The following is a 25,830-nucleotide window of genomic DNA, read 5'->3' on the forward strand; positions in this document are numbered from 1 at the left end:
AAAGATTCCCGAGCATCGTCCAGTGTCGCTACCATGTCATCGGCATACAGGCAGAACTTGTGCTCCGACACTCCGAAGCGCGTTCCTTTAATGGTTGGATCGTCTTGGACTTTTTGAGCCAGAGGCTCCCTATAAAGGGCGAAAAGGAGTGGTGACAGCGAGCACCCCTGTCTGGTCCCCCTACAAATAGAGAAGGCCGCCGATGCCATACCATTCACTCACACCGTAGCCGTAGGATTCGCATAGCTCTGGAAAATCCAATCAATAAAGCAGTTTGGTGGGCCGAAGTGGACCAGCGTCGCTCGGAGGTACGGCAAATGGACCCTATTGAACGCTTTTCAGAGTCAACCGAGAGGATCATGCGCACCGTCGGTAAGCGTTCCGAACGGTCCACCAAGTGGCAAAGCTGTTTGGTATTATCGGAGCATTGACTCCCGGAACAAAGCCTGATTGGTCTGGATCTATCAAACCAGGAAGATGGCAAGAGAGTCTGGCCACCAAAATTCCGGTGAAGATCTTTAGGTCTGCATTAGGAAGGGAGATAGGGTGGTAAGAGCAGCAGAGGCAATTATCTTTACCCAGCTTGAGGATTACCGTTATTAGGGCTTCTAACATGGAGGGTGGGAATGAGGTGGTTGGCGACGACACAATCGAAATAAAAAAGTGCACTATAAGCGGAGCCAGCGTTACACAAACTTTTTATAAAAACCGGAGGTGAACCCGTCGAGGCCGGCCGACTTATTAAGTTTCAGGCGGGAAATCGCAGAGATGACCTCGTCCAACCGAATTGGGGCCTCCAGGTCAGCTGCATGGGTTGGAAGCAACTTGGCTGTAGCTATATCTTGGAGATAATGGGCCAGTTCAGTCTCAGGCAGAACTTTGGCCGCGTCTTATGTTTCTTAGAAGTGCTTGAAGGCTTCTACAATCTCCATGTCTTCTCAACAATCTCCTCCCGAGGATCTCATATTTCAGCAACTTTGTGAGCCTGTAAGCATGGGCGAATTTTGCGGTTCTGCTGTCCGCGAATTCGCGAAAATCGCAAAAAAATCCACGAATTTGCAGATTTTCCAGCAAAATCGCGGATTTTTTTGCGATTTGCACTATACTCAACTGGAGTACTTTCTACTGGCTAATCAGTAAGTGCTACCTCGTTGGGTAAATGTATCGTGTTTTTCCTGCACTGCAGCTGCGTAACGGGCCAGAAGATTTGTCTCCACTGAACATGTGTGCCTGTAACTTTGCCACTGCGCCAAATAGGAGTAAATATGTGTTAAAATATGTTTGAATAAGTAAGGTGTGTATAACTGTATAGGCTGTCCATCATAGTGGGGAAAGGGCGGGAAGACATTTCATATGCTAGTGTTTAGTGCGGGGTCAGGGATGGCTTCTATGGGTGTTCACATGCCTCGTGTGTATAAAGGGTCAGAGAGCGAGCAGGGCATCATATGAGGAGAAAGCAGCCTCCTGGTCACAGGAACTACACGGGGATCAAGCTTGAGAAACTCATGGATATATAAGTCTTCCCTGAATAAATTCCAAAAATTAAAACGATCCACGATGAGAGGTTACTTTTCACAGCTAATTAAGAATGCTGAGAATTCTACCAAAACCCTTTTTAAGATATTGAAGGATTTTGTTAACCCTCCTGCCATGATGGCTCAGAGTTCCCCTAGCCAGACCCTTTGCAACGGGCTTTCTGACTTTTTTCAGGATAAAATTATTAAGTTATCCTTCTCATTTGAACCAGTTTTGTCCCCCCCTCTGACCGCTGATATTGACTCTCAGAAATGTTTGCTGAATTACTTGTTCAAGTTAAATCAGGGTCACCGCTGGATCCAGTTCCCGCTAAGGTGATGGGCAATCTTGCCCCGGTTTTAATCAGCCCTCTTCTCTCCATCTGGAACTCCTCGCTAAGCTAGGGTCAATTTCCCTTGGCTTGGAATCAGGCTATGCTGGTCCCTATCCTGAAAAAATCAGATGCGGATCCTTCAAATTTCTGTAATTACCGCCCGATTTCCCTTCTTCCCAAGCCAGCTAAGATCCTGGAAAAGGCAGCTCAGAGGCAACTGGCTCATTATTTAGAAGCTAACCAGTTGCTACATGATTCCCAGTCGGGATTTAGAACCAGCTATAGTACTGAGACCACTCTTTTAGAGGTATCGGAGACGATTCGTGAGTGTGTGGACAGGGGCGAGGAGGCCATGTTAGTCCTCCTCGACCTGTCCGCCGCTTTCGACACGTTGTCCCATGAGATACTACTGGACCGCTTGCGGCAGTTGGGAATTGGAGGCACTGTACTGACTTGGATCAGATCGTACCTTACAGGGCGGACGCAGAGGGTATTTCTTCGGCCCTTTGAATCAGAGGATAAACCTCTTTTGTGTGGAGTGCCTCAGGGCTCGGCCCTGAGCCCTCTTTTGTTTAACGCCTACCTAGGCCCGCTGGCCAAGGTGGTTGAGTCTTGGGGGGGTCAGAGTGATCTCTTATGCTGATGATACGCAGCTTGTGTTTTCATTTAGAGATCACTCTGACACCAATGTTACCAATTTTCGCAACTGCCTTGGCAACATTTGCTCCTGGATGGCCTCTAACCATCTGGTATTGAACACTGACGAAACTGAGGTTTTATTTTTTAATCAAAAAACGGCACTTCCCGCTACTCTGTGGGGGCCAACAGTTTTGAATCCCCCTCCGATCCCAGTCCAGACAGCTCGTAACCTGGGTTTCCAATTTGATAATGCCATGTCTTGTAAGGCCCAGATCAATAAGGTCACATCAGCCTGCTTCGGCAAACTTCGCATGATCAGGAAGATCTTTCCTTATCTCCCTTTGGACTCCCGTAAGACCATTGTCCATGCCCTGATCACGTCGCATTTAGATTATGCCAACAGTCTTTATGCCGGCGCTCCTCTTACCTTATTGAACGGTTACAAGTTGTGCAAAACGCAGCTGCGAGACTGATCGGAAATATCCCTTTCTGCCACTCGGTAGCATCCTATTGGAAAAAAGTGCACTGGCTTCCCTTCTCCCGCCGCATCCAGTTCAAAGCTTTGATCCTGGCCTTCCGTGCTCTCAATGGGTTAGGCCCGGTTTACTTGAGTAAGAGACTCAAACTATCTTTATCTGTCAGATATTTGAGATCAAGCAGCCTACGTCTCCTGGTGGTACCCAGATTTCGTCGTGCCAGGAGCGGGGGCAGAACGTTCGGAGTTGTTACTGCCAAACTTTGGAACAGCCTCGCACTGGATCTTAGATTCATTGAGTTGGAGCTTGTGTTCCGACGTAAACTCAAAACTTGGCTGTTTACTACCGCATAAAGCCGCTTATCGCTTCTCTTTTAGTGTGTAATCTGTAGCGCCGGGACACACCCTCTGGGGGTAGCTGTGCGCTTTATAAGCTTCCTAAATAAATAAATCTGGATCTGGGTGAGAGCCCAGTGGCGAGGCTCCAACTCGTTGCTAGAGGTGGTAGGTTTCTCTGGCCCAGCATGATCCACCTTCGGAAGCCGAAGAAGCGAGGTCGCCTCTTCCAGAGACCGTACCTGGCGGTGCCTGCCTTCCCATTTAAAAATAAGGCGAAATGGGTGCCCCCAGGAGTAAGAGACATCTTTGGAGCGGAGAAATGTAGTGACGGGGCAGAAGTCGCATAGTTTCTGCAGTGTGGAAGCTGCCAGGTCCTGGAAGAGAAGAGGCATGCAAGAGCTGAATTCAATGGGGTGATTGGCCCGTGCCTCACGGAGAATGCGTTCTTTGACTGTAAAATCGGGGACACATGTCAAGATATCTGGCGGGGGAGCTGTTGTCAAATTCGTAAGTCTCACTCGGTTTGTCAAGTCGGATCTCCTGGTCTGGGGGACTTCCCAGGATATGACGGAACAAGTCCATGACAAAGGCCTCAATGTCCTGATCTTCCGCTCTCTGAGGTACCGCCCGAATCCTTATGTTATTGTGGCAGGAACGATTCTCTAGGTCCTCCGCATGCGATTGAAGATCTAGGTGCTGGTCTCCTAGTCGAAGGACCTCTTGTTGGATTTGGGATACCTCTTCATCTCTGGTGGCTGTCTCGTTCTCCAGGTCGTCCACTTGCTCCCCCACGGAATCTATATCCTTATTTTTAGGGTGAGCTTTTCAAGACCTCTTGTATATACTTTATTATATACTTCTATGTGGGCTTACTGCTTTACATTGGTTTGTTTCAGAGTCTTTTAAAAATCCTTGCTTGCTAGTGGTCACTTTTTTCTATTTGTCCCGCCTTTTCAATCCAAGGGAGCAGTGACCAGTACTTGTACCTTTACACTTGTCTCATTGTAGCATCTGTCTAGGGGCTACTTTTACATTACTCTAAGAGCATTTGACCAGAACGCTTGAAAGTTTCAGTTGCTCTGGGTTTAGACGTCTGTTTATTTAAACAGGGCTGTAATTCTTATTATCACCTCCCTTCTGCTGAGCCCTACTCCCCCGTGTGCCTGCAGAGGCACTTAAACTTCCCCTTCTGATCCTCTACAACCTATGCTGACCCCCTCCTCCCCGGCCCTGTTTTTTCTTCCATTTACTTAGTGAGGTGTTTCAGATGTCAACAGCTCACCCTCCCTGTAACTCTGCTTAGTGTCCTTGGAGCCTGCTGCTGTGATTAGCTGGTGCCTTCACCTTTAAATATTAACTTCAGTGGTCTGGCTTTGTGTGACATGATCTCCTCTTTCACCAAGAGTGGGGCACAGGTCAGGCGTTGTTTTTATTGTGTAAACACGCTGCGTTACCGTAGTGCCGGTCTTGTTACAAGGCCCTGCAACTTTACTGGTAAAATAAAACTGGATTTCTACATAGATATAATTGGGACACATTAGCAAACCAGCTGAGAGTAAAGAAAAGGGAAGTTTAGCCTCATAGGAGCGTCGAACGTTCAGCGACCAGTGCTGAAATTTCGAAGAACGAATGCTGGCCCGTCGGCCAACGGTCGTGCGCAGCACTGGCAAGGTAGTGCTTGCGACGACCGTTGGCCGACGGCAGCACTTAAGGGGTTAGACAAGCCTTCATTTCCTCCTAAAAAGATGAGTGCATTAGCCAGGACCCGGTTGCCTGCAGCGGAATCTAATGAGCTGCATACAGGAGTAATTTGACGTGACCCAGAGCGGGGGTTTTGTTCATAATAAATTGCCTGTAAAAGATCATAGCCTTTCCTAAACCACACGGATGTGTCCTTGAAAAGTGTCTATCATTTTACTCATCTGCAAGAACACCAGAGAGAGGGCAGTCTCTTGAGCGCAGGTGAAAGTGTGCTTTTGCATTTTATTTTTCTGCTGAAAATCATCCCTTGACGGCTACAATTCCAGTGCTTGACATGAACATGTTAAAGTGCCAGACTTTGTCAATAATTACTGTGACAAAAAATTGAGTTGATGAATCTTTTACATATCAAACTTAGACTCCGATTAGGTTTGTGGGAGACCTACTGCGTCATACTGGAAGGACCACATTCTCCAGACCTGCCTGGTATTCCTGCACCAAATTCTGGCTATTACAAATTTTAACTGGAATGCGGATTGACTGCAAGGACCTGGCGACATTGGGTCCTTTTCTGTGCAGTTTCTGCGGGTTCCAGAGAGAAAACCACTGGGTGGAAAGTGTATGTGTGAGGTCACAGGTGGAGTGAAAGGATTTCAGCTCGCTATTTTCTGAAACCTCTTAGCTATGGACCTGCAGTGGTTTTCAGGCTGAATGGGGCAAGATATTCTGGTCTAATCTGACTCTTATAGCACCTAAAAGAGTGTCACACTTTACTCACACTAACACTAAATAAAGGCAGTCTTGGCTACCCTGGAGAACCTGGGTAAAACAATCAGTGTTCTGCCATTTTTAGCGGTGAGTGCCTGGACACAACGCTACCTGTTCTAAAATTAGAGGGGTTTAAGTGCAATCCTTTCTTTAGCCTCTCATTTACTAAAACTCAGATGCACTGCATAAAATGTACTTGATTAGCAAACACATACATTTTAGGGACATGGTACTTATGAGGTTAGGAAGTGTACAATTTACTAAGGGTGAGGAAGACACCATGAGTGTGAAGAGAAGGGGACATCCAACCATTTTGCATTCAGCCACTCATTCCACCTGTCTATCCTTCCAGCCTTTCACCCATCCAGCAATTAACATTTCAATCTTCATCCATCCTTTCACTCTTTAATCAATCCATGTTTCCCTCATCATCCATCCACCCCTTCACACATCCATTTAGCCATGCATTCATTCATCCACCCTTTCACTCCTTCAGCCATCCTTTCACTCATTCATCCACCCCTTCACTCACCCACCCATCCACCATTTCACTCATACATCCATATTTTTACTCACCTTCCCACCCTTTCAAGCAGCTATGCAGACATAAAGAGAACACCATTTTTATTAAAAGCAACTTTCTGTTTCCATTTGGTGACAGTCCACACTAGGAATAGGCAGGAGTTGGCTTCAGCGCGAAGTACTATAAACGACTAAACAGTGGCAACCCGATTATGTCATTGGTTGGGAAAGAGTTACATGTTTGCTGCCCTTGCCTTTTTTTAAACTCCTAAAACACAGATCTGGAGCTTTGCTTCTACATATTTGTCTTTTTTTTTATACCAAAAAGTAAAACTAGCTACACAATTCTATGCCACACAGTTCAAAAGCACACCACATAATTAAATTCAACTATATACTGTACTACAACAGAAAACTAATTTCACATAATTGCACTATAACACACAATCCCATTGCACATAATTCCAGTACTCCTTACCAAATAATTTCACTGCACACCATGCCACATAATTCCACTACACAAATCCACTCCTTACCACAGAATTCCATGCCACATAAATCAACAATTAACAACTCCAGACCACATAATTTTTTTTTTTTTTGAAAACCTTTATTCAGAAAAGGAGATACATGCGCAGGCCCACAACCATCATGGCCGGCCACAAAAGCAATCAATAAAACAGGAGAAACTGAAGCCAATCAGGAAACAGGATATATCAAAGTACATCAAATGCGGTTGTGGGGCTCGCAGACAGGATTTGAGGTTTTCATTTTTAAATTTTAGAAGAAGAGTGGGGGCTGCAACAACATGGGCATCGCACCTCACGGGATAGGAGCACAAAGGAGACGAGTGGGACCAACCCCAATCACAGTCGGAGATAGGCTATAACCAAAGCAACTACACAATCCAAGCAGCCACGGCGATAAAACTGGATGGGAAACCACATTACAATGATCCACAGTTCTAAAAATCACCCCAAAGAGCCTACCCCCCCAAGAACTGAAAAACAGAGGCTTGTCGAGAAGCCGAATAAAGAAATAGAAAGGTGCAAGACCAAGAGACAGCCAACCCTACGAAAGGGGAAAGAACCCTCCCAAAGCCAGAAAAGAGCGATAGAGACCATAGAACAAAACAAACTAAAATAACAAACCCCCCCACACCCGCCACCCTGCACCCCTGTAATGGCTACGGCCTAACCCACTAACCGCGTGCCTGTCGCCCCGGAACTGCCCCACAGAAGGGAAAGTATTAAAAAGAAGTGGAGGAGGAGAAATCAAACAAGCCCCCGGACACCTGATACCTCCCGCCGGCGGTATCCCCCCATAGCACAATCATCATCAATAAGCAGAATCAGTCAGCATTAGCACGGGGAGGACAGTCACCAGAAACCCCCCCCACCCCCCCAACCCCCTGCCCGGTGAGGTATTCGGTCCAATCCCGGCAAGAATAAACGGAGCAACCCCAGGGAATCAGAAGTCAACCCTGCAAGCGTCACGAGGAGTTATATCGCCAAAGTCGTAACAGTTGCAAACCGAGGAAGCGTCTCAAAGTTCAAAGTAGTGGCAAGGAGCAAGAAAATTCCAAAGTCAAAGTCAGCCCTGACCAGTGCGAATCCGTTCCGGAGCACATCTCAACCAAGCCGCAGCAGACCAGAAGCAATCAAAGCGTCCATGGTGGACCAGGGCAGTGAAGGCGAAGCACGGGTCGGTTTCAAAATGGCGCCATCCGTTGCGCAGACTGGCCGGGACAAAGAAAAATGGCGATCTTCTCCGACGGGACCGTGAGACTTGGCAATGGGGAACAGGATTTCCAACGACGACACACCATCGAAGAGGAGATGTAGAGGGAAGACCATGCGCTGCAGTAGATGAAGGAAAGGTGGGGCCGACTCTCAAAGGAACAAAATCGGGCTGCCGCTCGGGCCCCCGCAGATGGAGGGTCAAATCGGTCGTCTGGATCGCAGATTTCTGTGCAGGCACTGCAGCAACCGTGGCCGGCCGCGAGCAAACATCGTCCAGTTCCGCCGCCAGGGAGACACAAGCGCCGGTGAATTGCGAGCGGAGTGCCCCAATCGCCGCATTACGGACCTCAATGAATGCGCGCCATCCATCCCCTCCATCCCGGGGCTCAGAGGACGGAGGGGGAACACAAACTCCAGCACACAGCACCGGGCACACACTTGGCGATCGCAACAGCAAGGGCGTCCCGAACTGGCGCACTCAGGACAGACACCGGCCGTGGGTGCAGCCCGTCGGCCACGGGACCGTGAAACGGGGGCAGGCACACAACCCACAGCTGCGGTGCAGGAGGATCCCAGCAGTGTCTCTTCTCCATCCATCAACAAGGACAAGAGTCAAGAGCAGAAAAAATGTTTCCAGACCTGGAAGACCGGCCACAATCGCGGTCCCACAGCCGATGTTGATGAGGTTCCTCTCGGGTGCTTCAGAAATCGAGGACCCGGCGGCAGCTCGGGAGTAGGCCGAAAATGGAACACGACATAACTTCGTCTCTAAAGAAGATAGAAAATCCTGGAAAGCACCATTGGCAGCAGGCAACCTTCGTACAGCCAGGCACGGGCGTGGGTAGAGGATAGTCGACAGGATAGTCGGGCCGCCAGCGGAGGTCGGCGGAGCCGGGAGCTTATGCGGCCATCTTGGATCACGGCATAGCTCCTCCCCCCCCAGACCATATAATTGCATTACACACAATATACATACACTCCATAACACATAGGTAAAAGATAAGCCAATTACAGTGCCAATAGCTCTAACTCAACCAAATGCGAGACCAAATAGAATTTTCAATGCTTGTTCTAACCAGGTGTGGTGTCCATTTGTATTATTTTTCCTGTATTACTGAATGTGTTCACAAATGCTTTACACACTGCCTCTGAGATAGGCCTGTCTGCTAGTGCCAAGCTACCAAGTAGGTAAGCAGGGATTATTTTAGGAGTGTATACCCCTTACCCTGACTAGAGCAAGGGTACCGATTTGGACAAAGGTACCTACCTCTGGCAACTAGAGACCCCCATTTCTAATACTTGTCATGCAGGCCTCAACATCCAATTCGAAGTTTTGAATTTATAGAGCACATAGAAACAATAAGCTTCCAAGCGCTGTCATCAATTAAGGATCCAGAGGGAAGGGGTATAAACCTAGCGAAGAGGATATATTAAAACACCAGAAGGTTGCCCAGGACTATGAGGTTATACAAATAACCAGGTCTGCACATGCCTATAAAAAATAGAGTAGAATTCCACCACTAATATTTTTAGGGAGGGAATTCTACAACTAGGCGCTGCCACCGTAAAAGCTTGCCCCTCCATCGTGCTTTCCAAGACCTAGGAACTATCACCTTTCTCTGTCCTGCCAATATCTCAGAGGTCTCATAGGAGCAAACCAATTAAAGGTGGCCCAAAGATAACATGCAAAAAACACAGTTGATGGACAGAATTCAGAACAATGTCTTACATTCACCTCTGTACAAAGATCTGGGCCTATATCCATCATTTTTTTGCACTCCACACCACCCTAGGTCAGACACTGGCTATATGCAAATCAGCCTTGACCCTGTGCCTCATGGGAACAGTCCAGCCCGAACTACCAAGCCATGTCTTTCCCAGACCGGAATCAAGCATCCAAGGACCGGTTTGTGGCTATCAGCTCGGGCTGGACTGTTCCCATGAGGCACAGGGTCAGATTGATTTGCATATAGCCATGTCTGAACTGGGGTGGCAGAGTGGGCTAAAGAACGGTGATGGATTAAACCCAGATTATTTGACCGGGTGTGAGTGTTTGATTGATTCAGGTGCTCCGTTCATCACCACCCCATTTTGTAGCGCTTTTGGCCGCCATAAGTGTGGCAGGGTATGCTCAGACGTGAGTCCCTTGCTCACTTTGCCACTGGATTCAAGCAAGCCGGGCTGAAGACGGCTGGAATGCCAGAAACCGGTCCTCCGAAGCTTGTTTCCGGTCCAGGGAAGACATGGCTTGGCAGTTCGGGCTGGACTGTTCCCATGAGGCACAGGGTCAGACTGATTTGCATATTGCCATGTCTGAACTGGGGTGGCAGAGTGGGCTAAAGAACGGTGATGGATTAAACCCAGATCTTTTGACTGGGTGTGAGTGTTTGATTGATTCAGGTGCTCCGTCCATCACCACCCCCTTTTGTACCGCTTTTGGCCGCCATAAGTGTGGCAGGGTATGCTCAGACGTGAGTCTCTTGGTCACTTTGCCACTGGATTCAAGCAAGCCAGGCTGAAGACGGCTGGAATGCCAGAAACCGGTCCTCGGAACTTGTTTCTGGTCCAGGAAAGACATGGCTTGGCCGTTCGGGCTGGACTGTTCCCATGAGGCACAGGGTCAGACTGATTTGCATATAGCCATGTCTGGACTGGGGTGGCAGAGTGGGCTAAAGAACGGTGATGGATTAAACCCAGATTTTTTGACTGGGTGTGAGTATTTGATTGATTCAGGTGCTCCGTCCATCACCACCCCCTTTTGTACCCCAAAGATCACCATCAGATTGTTTGCCGTGTCACTTCAACAGGTAGAGTGTCACAAGTTTGCAGCCACCAGTGGTTGGTCCAGATTGAATGTTCTAGCCAAAAAAAACCAATCTCAGTCTTTTTCCTATTCATTTTAAGCCAGTTCTGCCTCGTCCAAATACTGGCTGCAGCCACACAGGACCTAAGCGTGTCTGCCACCACTTCCCAATCATTGGACATGGAAACGATGATTTGGGTTTCATCCACATAGGACAATACCTGGAAACAGAAGGAACGCATCAGTTACGCCAGAGGGTTGACATACAGATTTAATAGGGCAGGACTGAGGGAAGAACCCTGCTTAACTCCAACGTTCCCCTGGTGCGTTCCCTACCACGCCACTGGATAGGGAATACAAAAGGCTTCACACCTTTGGTAAGATTTTCTCTTACACCAACCGTGCTGCCTATGGTCTCGGAGGAGGCCTAAGCCTTCTGGCCTTCTGGAATGCAGGAAAAATTGTGATTCAATGTGGACTCGAAACAGCAGACTTGCTGGGTAGAGAAAGTTTAGTCATCGCTCCATCGCCGCGCCTGGATGAGGTCCTCTGGTTTTTAAGGGGATGTCCAGGCATTCCTTATGGACATGCCCTTTGATCGCACTTGCCTTTTCGGCGACGAGGCAGGTAAAGTACTTGATCACTTCAATGAGAGCAGGACCACCGCCTGGTTGTTGGGACTTTATATGCCACCATCACCTTGCAGCCGCGGCCTCCAAACCGCTTTCACATGCCCTTGCAACATCACAAGTAAGCATGGACGAATTTTGCGAATCTGGCGTTCGCGAATTTGCGTATTTGCGAACTCGCAATCCGAAAAATCCGCTTTGTGTTCGCAAGGGTTTCTGCCAGTTCGTGAGGGTTTTGTACCAGATCGCAATTGTGAACTTACTTGTCGGCTCGCAACGGTCGCGACTATGTTGTTTCTACGTCTGGTTCATCATCACAGGTTCCCAGCACCCTCTGTTTCACCACTGTCACCCTCTGTTTCACCCATGCCACCGTCTGGTACATCAATGCCACCCTCTGGTTCATCATCACTGTAGATTATGGGGGGGAAAAGCAAGCACACCTGCCCTGCTTCAACTGACATGAATTAATTTGGGGTTGATTTATTAATGTGTCACTGTTTTAAAATTCCAGTCTGGCACCTGCTTCCTTATCTGTAAATTGCTTTCTTTTGCAGTGCAATTTTTTTCCAGGACCTCTGTGGCCTACTTGTAGCTATTCTATGAGCCTGCTGTGAGGGTCAGAGCAGGGTCATACAATTGTTGCAACTAGCAACTGAACTCTGGAGGGGCCCCAGTCAGGAAGCACTACAGGGAATGGTTACTAATGATGGGTGTACTTTTGCACCTGCTGAGTGCTTTCAGTTTTGCAAAACTCGTTTTTCTGCTGAACAGCAACTGTAATGCCCCAAACAAACTTACTTGTGAAAGTTGATTTCTAATCCAAAAGTGATCCAAAGAAAGTCAAAAGGCCTCAAATCCAAAAAAGTGCAGGCAAATGTCAACCTGAGGAGTTATTCTGATAAAAATCATCATTTTCAGAAGGTCTATGCTGCTTGCTAGTGGATTTCTTGTGCAGAATTGCAAATTTTGTAATTTCGCGAGTGCGAGATTGTTGCTGCCTACATGTTCGCAATTGCGAACTCTCGTGATGCGTCGCCAAACTCCCGCGGGATCCCGCAGCAAGATCCAAAATGGCGCAGCACTCGCAAAATATCGAGAAAAACAACTCTGCAAACGCTGAATGACGGTAAGTGAACGCCGCACGCCGCAAAATTGTATCTCCAAGAAAAAAAAATCCGCTGCGTGCGAATTTGCGGATTTTCGGTAAATTCGCGAGCGTTCGCGGATTGCGAATTTACCGAAAATCCGCAAAATCCACGAGCGGAACGGATTTTCCGCCCATTCTTAATCACAAGCAACCATTTGATGGCAGGATTCAGCACCACCTACCCCACTGACAGTCTGTAACTTCTATAACAGTTGTTCAGCAGGGTCACGCTGCTCGATTCAATCGATCAAGTTGCTGTAGAGCACGACTTCTCACGCGTAAGGATCTCAAAGCATGGGGAGGGGATTTGCATATGGCTGGGTCTTAACTGGGTTGGCAAAGTGAGCTAAAGAACAATGATGGATTGAACCCAGATCGGTGACTGTAGGTGGGTGTCTTAAAAGTTTCAGTGCTCAGTCCATCATCTCCTTGTGTTTGCCTTGTTCACCCTAAGTTGGCAGGGTATGCTCATACGTGGGTGCCTTGCCCACTTTACCACTAGATTCAAGTTAGCCTGGCTGATGAGGTGTGTGACCGCGAAACCAGTCCCAGGGTCCTTGCTTACAGTCCAGGGAAGACCTGGCTTTGCAATTCGGGCTTGATTGTTGCCTTGAGACACATGGTCAAGAATGATTTGCATACAGCTGGGTCTGAACTGGGGTGGTGAAGTGAGCTAAAGAACGATGATGGATTCAACCCAGATCTGTGACTTGGGGTGAGTGTCAGAAAAGTTTCAGCACTTTGTCCATCTTCTCCCTAAGTTTGCATTGTTTGGCCTAGGTTGGCAGGGTATGCCTAGACGTGGGTACCTTGCTAACTTTGCCACTGGATTCAAGCTAGCCTGGCTAATGAGGAATGTTACCCCGAAACTGGTCCCAGGATGCTTGTTTCCAGTCCAGGGAGGACCTGGCCTGGCAGTTCGGGTTGGACTGTTCCCATGAGGAACAAGGTCAAGACTGAATTGCATATGGCTAGGTGTAAACTGGGGTGGCATAGGAAGCAAAAGAACAATAGATTTAACCCAGATCTCTTGACTGGGGTGAATGTTTGATCCATTCAGCATTCTGTTCATCATTTGTTGCAGTAGCACAAGTTGAGTTTAAGGCAGCTGTCCTTCATCCAGATGGCTACTGCTTTCATCCTATCTTGGATGTTGCTCTAAGTGGCTGTAGGTTTATCGGTGAGGGAGAGGGTCATCTGTGTGCGATTCACAGTAATCCTGCCACCGATGCCACCGTCCTCACATTGGCTGATAGAGAATCATCTCTCCCTATTGCATCAGAAAGTACAGGCTCTTTGGGCCAAAGGGCCAATCATGAGGGTGCCAACACCTGAAGTAGGTTAGGGTTGTTATTCCCGCTAGTTTTTTGTACCAAAGAAGGATGAAGGTCTTCGCCCCATTCTAGATCTACGCCCGCTTAACTACTTCATGAAGAAAGAGAAATTGGAAATGCTCCTGTTAGCTCAGATCTTGTCTGCCCTGGACACTGGAGACTGGATTTTAGCACTGCAGTTGCAGGATGCTTATTTTCGTGTACCTGTCCTGCCAGCCCACAGCTGTTACCTGTGGTTCACTGTGGGTCTAGTCACTTTCAGTATGCTGTGCTCCGCTTTGGCCTTACCAGGCCCGTTCAGGTGTTTACAAAAGTGATGGTGGTTGTTACAACCCATCTGCAGAGGTCTAGCCTTTACCTCGGCCATTGGCTGTTGAAGGTGGGCTCAGCCCAGGCAGTCCTCACCCTCCTCCAGACTACAGCATACCTCCTGAATTTGTTGGGGTTCACTATTAACATGCCACAATCACACCTAACTCCCCCTACAGATGCTCCCTTTCATTTGAGCCATTCTGGACACTGCAATTCTGCGGAGGTCTTCGAAGCTGCATCTCCAGGGTGTTCTGGTTTAATACCAATCTTTCAGCCTCTATCCTAGAGTTCAGTGAGACTAACTCTAAGGCTGCTGGGACTCTTGGCCTCCTGCTGGTAAACATGCCCGTTGGCATATGCGGGTTCTGCAGTGGGACCTGAAGTTCAGTGACTACAGCATCAGTGAATCGCTATGACCTCATCCTAATAGCTAAGGGAATTGAAAAAGATTTGCAGTGGTGGCTCATTAGCAGTGATTGGGTCAGCGGCAGACCCCTCTCCCCCTCATCCAGATCGCACAGTGGTGACAAATGCATCATTCCTGGTGTTAGACCTGTCTGGGTGGTGTTCCTACGAATGCCTTCCTCTTCAATTTGTTTTGCTAATCTTGTTTTTGTAGTTAAGAAAAAGGGGTAACCCTGTGTCCCTCAGAACCTGGGTATTTATGGTTTACAAAAAAGTGGTTCTGTTGGGTCGGACCAATTACTTTTGCGAACATTCAATTAATGAAAACAAAACAAAACTCTCTGATACGAGTCCAATAATTTGACAAAAATATTAATAAATGCTCAACAGCTGTAAGTCATATATTAAGTCAGAAACTTAGGAATCCTTGGTCCAAAAGCAATATCTGGTCAATAAAGAAATTTGTATACACTTGTACATAGATTGCACTGTATAACTTGCCATCGCACTGAGCACCCTTCACTAAAAGTCACTATTTATTTGACAGTCACTACAAGCATTGAATGTTATCTAATGAATGATTACAATTCAGATACCAAATGTTTGAAAACTTTTAATACAATTGACTTAATATATGACCTACAGCTGTTGAGCATTTATTATTATTTTTGTCAAATTATTGGACTCGTATCAGAGAGTTTTGTTTTGTTTTCATTAATTGAATGTTCGCAAAAGTAATTGGTCCGACCCAACAGAACCACTTTTTTGCAATCTTGTTTTTGTTGCAAATTACGGACCAGTGCTAAAGTGCATTTGCCCACTCCCTAAAACATGGTAGTGTTGGATTACACCCACTTGGCACATTTAATTGACATGTCCCAAGTAAAGTGGTACTCCATGTATCCAGGGCCAGTAAATTAAATACTACTAGTGGGCCTGCAGCACTTATTGTGCCACCCACTTAAGTATGTCTCAGGCCTGCCGTTGTAGCTTGTGTGTGTAGTTTTAAATTGCCATTTCAGCCCGGTAAAATAAATCTTTTGACAGACTTAGGTCTTCCCTTTAAATACAAATGTCACCCCTAGGATAGGCCCTAAACAACTCCCAAGGCAGGGTTCAATGTATTTAAAAAGTAGGGCAGTACTTTTAAGTTGTATGTGTCCTGGAAGTGAAAAACCCTTGAATAGGTTGTTCACTACTGCACGGCCAACCTCTCACATGGGATAATATTAGTTTATCTTATTACATTTAATATATGATAACTTTCAAGTGGGAGCAGGTAGAAATATAGCAATTGGTGCCTAAAGAAGTATAATTTAAAAACGTCTTTAGTGATTAAGTCAGATTTTAATTTACAATTCTGAAAATACCACTTTAAGAAAGTTGATAAAAAACTAAGGGGTTGAACAAATTTAAAGGAAGGAAGGCTAGGCCACTGTAATATTTGGAACAAGAAATGCCAGTACTGACCTTACTTTAACAAAACAATCATCATGATCACAAAACTCAATCACTGAAGTCACCATTTATTTCCATCATATTTTTTTCAAAACGCTTTAAAAATGATTTTTCATGAAACTGTCATAGACAAAGGGACAACAACAACATGAATTACATCTATTCGCTTTTTGACGTGTAACCCACATCACATAAAAACAACATAACATAACATAATAAGGAAAATAAATTATTACACAAAACATGACAAACATTATGAAATGAAAATACAACTCAAAGTCATTGTTCTGAAAATCCAAAAACAAAAAGGGCCTGTGTATCATAACCAAAACAACCCTTACAGGGCAGAGATTGTGTGCCCACCATCACTGTGTGTGCCGGACGTGACATGGAGCATGGTGGGCCACATGGACAAAGTGATAAGAACACTCTGATCTGAGTTGGAGTAAATGCTCTCTGATCCGAGGTAGAGTAAATGCACCATATCAACCTTTTGGAGTTGAATGCCATTCCTCAGAACTGCTACCATCAGGAAGGTAGTGCTTAGATTCAACAGGTCAGGAATCTGCAGTTAGAAGTATCCATTAGAAGAACACGTTGTTTACCTTTGGCAATTCTCTTTCTGAAAGATACTTGTGTAAGCCTAAAATAATAAAATCAGGTGGCAGTTTTATTTCTGACATCTCTTATTAATCAACTGCTGCCAAGGAGACAGGTGCCACAAAGGTCTTGTCCAAATACAGAAGTTAACATGGGTTTTTAAAGATTACAATACTTATTGCATATATTGCACACATGCTGCCAATGAGACCCAGTTACTTAGTGAAACAGTAGGAGTATTTCACTCCTTTATCCAAATATTAATCAGAATAAGGTCCTTAACAATACATGGGCATACATTTATTAAATCTGCAAGAGAAGATTAGCAACATCTTGTCACTTATATTTGTGACTTGGTCCTTTCTCAAGGTCTTGCGGTTACAGCAAAAGTACAGACAGTTCAATTTCACTTACAGACCAATAGCCAGTGCACCTTCAGCAGGCTTGCTCCAATTGAGTGTCCCAATATGGAACCTGATAAAAAATGAATTCCACATTCCTTCCTCTGACACTCAATAGTGTAATTCAACCAAGTTTCCAAGTCAGCTCTGCTCTGTGGTTCCTGGACCAACACATTTTAGTTAGGATGTATCATGGTACAACTGTCATTATTATGCCAAGAAGTAATATGATACCAAGTCCGAACAATATTGCTTCCCCTATGCATGTTCCCCATTCGCCTAACCAGGTACCCATGGAATACCATAATCTTCCTTCCTCACTTACCAGATGGATCTTATTTATTGTCTGAATAATATTGCCATTTTTGTATGTAGGCCCAACTCTTTTGGCCCACTAACTGGCTTATTCTGCCTTCCTTAGCAAGCAAAATATCTATTGACATTTGTTCTGTATAAGTATAATCCTCACTGCAGTCATTTCATCTGTGATATTTCCTAGGGCAGCTTAAGTGCCATCCGACAAGTCCTCAAATGAGTCTGGCAGCCTATGGCCCAGTGCTCCTAAGGGAGTTCACGACAAAACAATAATTGGCCGATGGATTAAAGATCTGTAAAGATTGACTCGCCGTGTCACCACGGTCCGACACAAAATGTCTTCATCACTGTAGATAGTTCACTGATGGGCTGAGAATCGCCTTGTTGGGCAGTTTCCAGTGTATGTCGGGCACTTTCCCACGATTAGCACATTTTCTGCCGCATTCACCTTGACGAGAAAGTGGTTATAGCAGCATCCACTATGCTTATGTTTCAACTGCTCCACAGAGCTTAGGATTGAGCTGCCATCTTACCCATTAGTCAAGCCACGCCCCCCAGTTGTTACCTTTTTTGGTCGCGCCGACGCAGCGCGCATGCGCTGCATAGGAACAAGACCTCTTGCAAACGATTCTGTTTTGCAGTCAAGAACGTGCACGCGTTGCATTGCTTAGAATGGCAACACGTGCAAGCTTGGCGATTCCCTTGTGGGAGCGAGCTTACAGATGGTTTCTGCTCGCTCCCTCTAGGGAAACAGGTGCAGGCCCCCTCCTCTCTCCCCTTCCCCTGCTGCCTCCTCCTCTCCTCATCAGCTTGAGGCACTGCTTTTTTGTCTTTTTAGGGGTACAAACATCAGTTTAAGTGTTTACACATTTTAAATTAAATCTTTTTATTGTTTTTTTCCTGGGCAACAAGACGTAGTCTGTTTTTTTTGTTTATAGGAAGAATACTGATACAGTGAGCTGAAGTTTTTATTCTGTTTGATGGTATGAGCAAATAGTTACCGGCTCTAACAATTAGATTACCTGTGTATTGTTTACTCAGTAGGAAATACCTTACCATCCAATAACACAAGAGATAGAATTTTTTTTTTTTTAACTTGGGATTTACATTTTTTGCTCATGCCGTAAGTCTGTATACGCTGCAGGGCAGGGGCCACCTCCTCCCCTGTCTCTGCAGGCACCAGCTGAAAAGCAATAAATCAGCCCCCAGGGACGATGGGGACCCAACCTGCTGCAATTTTGGGCCAGCAAGAGGGGGTGCTGGACTGTTCCTAAGCGTGACTGAGGGAAAGACTACCTGGCGTGACCAAAGGTGTAAATGTAACACCCAAGGGCATCCATTTTGTTGGATGGATTTGCCTCACACACCCCGAAGGATGTCATGCTTCATCATCGGCGGTTGCTCCTCGTCGGGGAGGCGGTGCAATCCCCGACGGGCTCACCTCAAAGAGGGGCTCTTTGGCGGAGATCTTTTGTTCCAACAGCCTTATGGTGAGGTGTGGGTGTGTGGGCAGGGTCGTATGTGATAGTGAAAAAGGGGTATTAAAATGTAGCTAAGGGTACCGGAATCAACTTTATTCTGGGGGTCCCTCGCTGCAATTAAAAACGGGGGGCTAGCTCACTAGGAGTCAACAAGTAAGGTCAGGTGAACCTAGATAGGGCTAGTGGTGCAAACGGTCGACATGTTTCTCGCAGTGGGCAAAAGTTACCCGCGATTCATCAGGACCTTTAAAAGGTGATTTACCACATGCTGGTGTCATGTGTGAGTTTGTGCGTGCATTACCTCTGTGGGAGTTGTCCTATGCCTATCTGTCAAGAACTAACAGCCACCAGAGGGGTCGGCGGGATAAGGCATCAAGGATGAGTCCCAAAGTTAAAACTCTGTTCACTTGTGCCTTGGCTGCATGACCTACCCTTCTCCGCCGAGGCCAGGCAGGAATGGCACAGAGCTTTATTAATTCCTTTGATATAGCTTGTAAAAAGAATGGAAAAAATAATTCATTTTATTTAACAGTAAATATTGAAGACCTGCTGCTTTTAAGCACAGTAAATAACAAGTTTTTCTTGCCCAGTTTGTTTTACCCAAATTATCAAACATAAATTATGTAATACTAACATATGCTGTTTACTACTCCTTGGCGACATTGTTGTATTTTGCGCTATGTAAGGAAGGAAGGTGAGCTTGCCTTTCAAGTAAGTACGTTTAAAAAAATTGTTTTCAGTTATTTAAAAACCATAACATTTTAGCATATAAAAAAACAATATAAAATATTTATCATAACTAACAAATCATTTCAGACGGCAATATAAACATTCCTTATGAAACCAAATAATTCCAACATTATTACCTAAAAAGAAATGGACTACTTATCCCATAACCGCCCATTTATTGCAATTCCAAAAAGCTTGGTTCCTTCGTGCAATGTCTCATTCAACATGTACCTAAGTGTGACCGTTATGACATACAGCAGGGCGGGGCCACCTCCTCCCCCGTCTCTGCGGGCACCAGCTGAAAAGCAATAAATCCGCCCCAAGGGACGATGGAGACCCGACCTGCTGCAATTTTGGGCCAGGCATGAAGGGCACAGAGCTTTATTAATTCCTTTGATACCGCTTGTGAAAAGAATGGAAAAAAATATTTTATTTAACAGTAAATATTGAAGACCTGCTGCTTTTGAGCACTGTAAAGAACACGTTTTTCTTGCCCAGTTTGTGTAACCCTATTTATCGAACATAAATTATGTAATACTAACACCTGTTGTTTACTATGCCTTGGCAACATTGTGGTATTTTGCGCTATGTAAGGAAGGAAGGTGAGCTTACCTTTCAAGTAAGTACGTTTAAAAAAATTGTTTTCATTTATTTAAAAACCATAACATTTTAGCATATAAAATATATATATAGTTAGGATTTAGGATATAGTAGGTATATATAGTTAGGATTTTTTCTCTATGGGACTTTTGAAAATTCTATGTCTAATAACTTTGGCGTTTGTGGACGGAATCGGCTGAAATTTTCAGGAAAATGGCACATTTTGTTTCTGAGCAGCCCCTGAAAATTTGGGGGGGGGGTTTCGTCAAGGGGGGCTGAGAAAAAAGGGGGTCCCAAAACACGTTTTTCCCATTCATTTTTCCATAGGGCGGTTGGCCTCACTTTTAGCTCGAACGGCTGAATCGATTTGCACGAAACTTGGCAAAATTGTAGGGAATGTTAGCCCGATGTGCCTTTGCTAGGTCTCAATATATGTGCTCCAGTGGATTTTGAGAAATTAACGTTTTAAAAAACAGATATATCTGTGACAGCGTCCCGGGTAGCGCTCCGGTTCGCGTACTTTTCGCGTAACGGAACTTTGCGAAGTGAAGCTGATTGGCTCTCCGGTGTCTGTCAACATTCTAAACAGTCCGGAACGGCAGCCATCTTGTCTCTCGGTAGGATCGAGAGACAAGAGGAGGAGAAAAACGAAGGGGGAATTTAATGAAAGGGGGCAAGGTAGACCCCTCTTGACCCCCCCTAGGAATGATGTTGGGGTTATTAAAGGGTCCTGTGGGGCAAATAAAAAAAATTTGATTTTTCGCGGTAGAAGCGCTTCCCGATTCGTGAACCTGGTCGTGAACCGGGAATTCGCCATTTTGTGTTTCGTTTTAATTAAATTACAAGATAGAGGAAAAACAATGTGAGAAATGGGTATAAGGGGGTACGGGAGACGTATCTTGACCCCCTATGTTTTCTGAGGGTGGCTGAGGATGCTCATATATGTTGATACATGTCTTCCAGCAGCTGCGCGTGAGCGTTTTTTTTTGTTGCTGCGTGACGTCTGTTAACGTTCGATTCGAAGGAAATCAGGAAGAGTTGACTGCCATTTTGTCACTGCGAGTAAATATATTGTTAAAAATAATTGTTATAAATTAATCCGTATTGATAAACATTGTCTGCGCCATCTTGCCTTTTTTCAATGCCACACTTTTGTCGTGCACGGCAGCCATTTTAGATGCCTTGACCAGACCCACTCTCTGCACGCCGCCGATCCTCAGCATGGCTCCCCACCCTTGCAAGCATCTCCCCCACGCACTGGTCGCCCCCGCTCTCTCTCTCATGCATGGGCCATAAACCTCCCCCCATCTGCGCTGCTCTTCCCTGAGAATCACACCCTGTGCCCGCCCGACACCTCCCTTTCACCCTATTCACTACCGCACCCTCTGACACTCCTCTTCCTCTGTGTCTGATTGTCCAGGCCGGTCCCAGGCTATAACCTAGCCCTGCGGATGTAGTTTATGGCCCCAACTGTAAAGAATCACCCCTCTTCAAAGGAGTTACAGTAGATCAAGGCCCCCACTCCATGAGATCCGTCACACCACACGCGTTCCTACTATCTGATAACAATCCTGTATTGTGATTGGGGAGGGGATTCTCACTGTAAGGGTGTGTGGGACCGAGCCTGAAGTGGAAGATTCCAGGGATGCCTTTTTGTACATCAAAGTCTTCACAATTATGTGTCACATTAAAAATATATAGCACTCCAACAAAGTAGTAGGATTATAACACTTTAATAACTTAAAAATATATACAACGCACCAACTAAGTAAACATCTAAAAAAAAAAAAATTGCTGCAACATCCATCTCAAAGCAACAATGGGCTGCTTTGGTCTGTCTTTTAGCATGTTGGGTGCACTTGATTTGCATCTTGTTAACGTCAGAGCTACCCATTTTAAAGGTCATCAGCTGGATGTGGCCTTCACGAACTCAGAGAATCTTCAAGCCCTTCAGCCCCTGCCTCTTCCCTGGACAGACCATTGTCTAGTCCCCCTCAAATGGCAGTTGGGGAAGGGGAGAGATCCTGTACCTAGACGGTATTCAGTTGAACAGCTCTGGTCTAGGCTGCCAGTGGATAACTGGGCGGCTGAGTTAGCGAGAACCTGTCCTAGCGAGAACCTGCCCTCCTTCGGTCTCTGACCCTATCACTGCTGATCAGCATGTGGGAAATTGGTTGATCAATTCCCATGACTTATTAATTCCGGAAAAGAAAAGGCCCATTAGGGAAAGAAGAGCCAGTTCCGCTCCCTGGTACACCCCTGAACTTAGGGCTCTCAGAACACCCTGTAAAAGATTAGAAAGGGCATGGAGGAGAAAGCTGACGGAAGAAAGTCGAGAACACTACAAGGTATCGATGAGGAAGTATAAAGCTGCCTTGAAAGATGCCAAAAGAAGTTATTTCAGCGATAGGATTGATAGGGCGAGTAACTCATCAGGGGAATCCGTTAAGATTTTTAAGGAACTGCTGAAGACTCCGGTTCCTCCAGTCATGCACGACAACCCCCAAGAAAAATGTGAAGAGCTGGCAGACTTCTTTCATTCCAAAATAGAGAAGATTCTGTCTTCATTGCCTGCGACATCTTAGAATCTGGAGATGGACTCTAGCCCAGGAATATGTCCCTTTGAGTTGTCCTCTTTTGGCCCTTTTTCGGAGGAGGAGGTCGTAAAAGTTCTGAAAGGGATGAAGAGTGGGTCTCCGAGCGACCCGGTGCCCATGAAATGGCTCAAACAAGTGGCAAACACTCTTTCTGCCCCGCTTACAGATCTTATCAACCTTTCCCTCTCCCAGGGCACGGTGCCGCAGAGATGGAAAAAAGCAGTTGTTAAAGCACTGCTGAAAAAACCTGGCTTAGATCCCTCGAATCTGGCCAATTTTAGGCCTATTTCTCTTTTGCCCGGTTTTTCAAAAATCGCAGAAAAGATGGTTAATCGCCAGCTCTCGTACCACCTAGAATCCCATCATTTGCTGGGAGACTCCCAGACGGGCTTTCGCCCTGGTCAGGGGACGGACACTGCCTTATTGGCAGTGGTGGAGGAAGCAAGGAGCATTCTTGATACGGGGGGGTCAGTGGCAGTGATCCTCCTGGACTTGAGTGCTGCCTTCGACACCGTGAGTCACCAGGTGCTCCTCCAACGACTGTCAGAGGTGGGTGTCACGGGGATGGCCCTCAAATGGCTTGAGTCCTTCCTCTCTGACCGCTTCTATCAAGTCTGGGAAGGGGCAGAGCAGACGACCCTGTTCCCTCTTCAATGTGGAGTCCCGCAGGGCTCATCATTGAGCCCTACCTTATTTAACGTCTATATGACTCCACTTGAGAGAGTGGTCTCCCCTTCAGGAGTGAAGATCATCAGCTGATGATACTCAGCTGGTTGTAGGCCTTACCCAGCTGGCGGAACAACCAGAGGTTCTTCATGACTGCCTTGCCAACGTTCATCGTTGGATGTCCCACTCTGCCCTTAAGCTCAACGGAGAGAAAACTGAGATTATGCTGCTAGGCAAATCTAGGCCTTCGCTCATCGCCAGTTGCTGGCCTCGGTCTCTGGGTGACCCACCATCTCCTAAGAAGGATATTAAGAGCCTAGGAGTAAGGCTGGAGGAAGACCTGTCCTTTAGGACACATGCTAGGAAGACCGCAGGGGTGTGTTTTGGCCTGTTGCGGTCAGCGCGCAAGGTGCTACCACTGCTCCCCAATCCATCCAGGAAGCTTCTCATTCGTGGTTTAATCTTGTCGAGACTTGACTACGGGAACGCACTGTTCCTTGGTGCTCCGGAAGCGACCTTTAGGACCCTTCAACAGGTGCAGAATGCAGCCGCTAGACTGCTGATGGAGGTTCCTAGAAGAAACTCCTGAAGACGCATTTGTTTCCTGTGTAGTGACTGAGTCTGAGCTTTCCCTTCTTCGTTCTGTTCAGCGCCGGGATGCCCCTGGGTAACTGAGCGCGCTACAAATTTCATATAGATATAGATAGATAGTCGGCAAAATCCGTCGGCCTCTGAGGTGGCGTCAGTAGCGATCCGTTGTGCGAATAGGCCGAAGGCAGCACAACGCACCGAGATCCGGACGGCACCCAGGTGGTGTCCAGGAAGTTGCCGCAGTGGTCTGGCCATACTACAATGCTGCGCCGATAAACGGTGTGGGGCGCCCCGTGGGGGGGGAGGGAGGCGGCGCGAACGGGCCTCCCCCGCCTCCCCAGGTGGAGGCTCCTCTGCTGCAGTGGGGCGCCCTTTAGCGTTTCAGTCGCCATTCAGCTGTTTAGCGCCCGCTTTTGCGGCACTGTGCCTCATCCGCCATTCAGCTGAGTTGCGCCCGCTCTTGCGGCTACAGCGTCTCGCCCACCATCCAGTTGAATTGCGCCCACTCTTGCGGTGCAGCGATAGGCGGCTGCCACAGGTCTCTTAAAATTGCGGCCGGCTCTTCGTATTTGGGCCTGGTCCACTAAAATGGCGCTGGGACACATTTGAACTTGGACATTTGCCTGCTAGGGCATGGGCCCCATTCCCGAAAGCGTCCCCTCAGCCTTGAAGATTCTACAAAAGTCATCGGGCCCCCGACTCCCGCAGGCTTCCGGTGGGGAGCGGCTGCCATGATTGCTTGCGGAATGGCCACGACGGAGCTACGAGATGGTGGTGCTCTCATGCTGACGCCAGCTTCAGTCTGAAACATCCAGAAACACTGTAGACTACCAATTCGATGACTTCAGGTGGAGCCCCAACGTGACCCGGTAGGGAAGAACTTGCCCTCCCCTCTTTTGACTGATGGTTCTTGTTGCCTGTCCCCTCTGTTGTCATCTAACGGAACCTTTTTGGACTGCCGAGTGAGAGAAAAAAAAAGGTGGGGCTTTCATCATTTGGGAAAAAAAAATGTTTCAATCCAATAAAAAGTGTTATTTTTAGGTCATATGATCAAGCCTTCCATCATTAGGAAACCAAAAGTAAAATGAACCAATGAAAAGTTTCATAAACAAGTCACATGACCTGTTATGCGGCTTTGGGCTATAAAAAGCCTACAAAATCCGTTGGCCTGTGAGGCGTCAGTAGCGGACCGATGTGCGAATAGGCCGAAGGCACCACAACGCGCCGAGATCCGGATGGCACCGAGGTGGTGTACAGCAAGTTGCCGCACTGGTGTGGCCATCCTACAATGCTGCGCCGAAAGACGGCGTGGGGTGCCCGGGGGGGGGGGAGGTGGCGCGAACGGGCCTCTCCCGCCTCCCCAGGTGGAGGCACCTCATCTGCAGTGGGGCGCCCCTTAGCGTTTCCCTCGCCGTCCAGCTGAGTTGCGCCCGCACTTGTTGCTACAGTAGGCCGAAGGCAGCACAACGCGCCGAGATCCGGATGGCACCGAGGTGGTGTCCAGCAAGTTGCCGCACTGGTGTGGCCATCCTACAATGCTGCGCCGAAAGACGGCGTGGGGTGCCCGGGGGAGGAGGGGCAGCGCAAACTGGCCTCTCCCGCCTCCCCAGGTGGAGGCACCTCATCTGCAGTGGGGCGCCTCTTAGCGTTTCACTCGCCGTCCAGCTGAGTTCCGCCCACTCTTGCGGCACAGTGCCTCACCCGCCATCCAGCTGAGTTCCGCC

Source organism: Lissotriton vulgaris, chromosome 1_2 (genome assembly GCF_964263255.1).
Source record: "Lissotriton vulgaris chromosome 1_2, aLisVul1.2, whole genome shotgun sequence".
Taxonomy (NCBI): Eukaryota; Metazoa; Chordata; class Amphibia; order Caudata; family Salamandridae; genus Lissotriton; species Lissotriton vulgaris.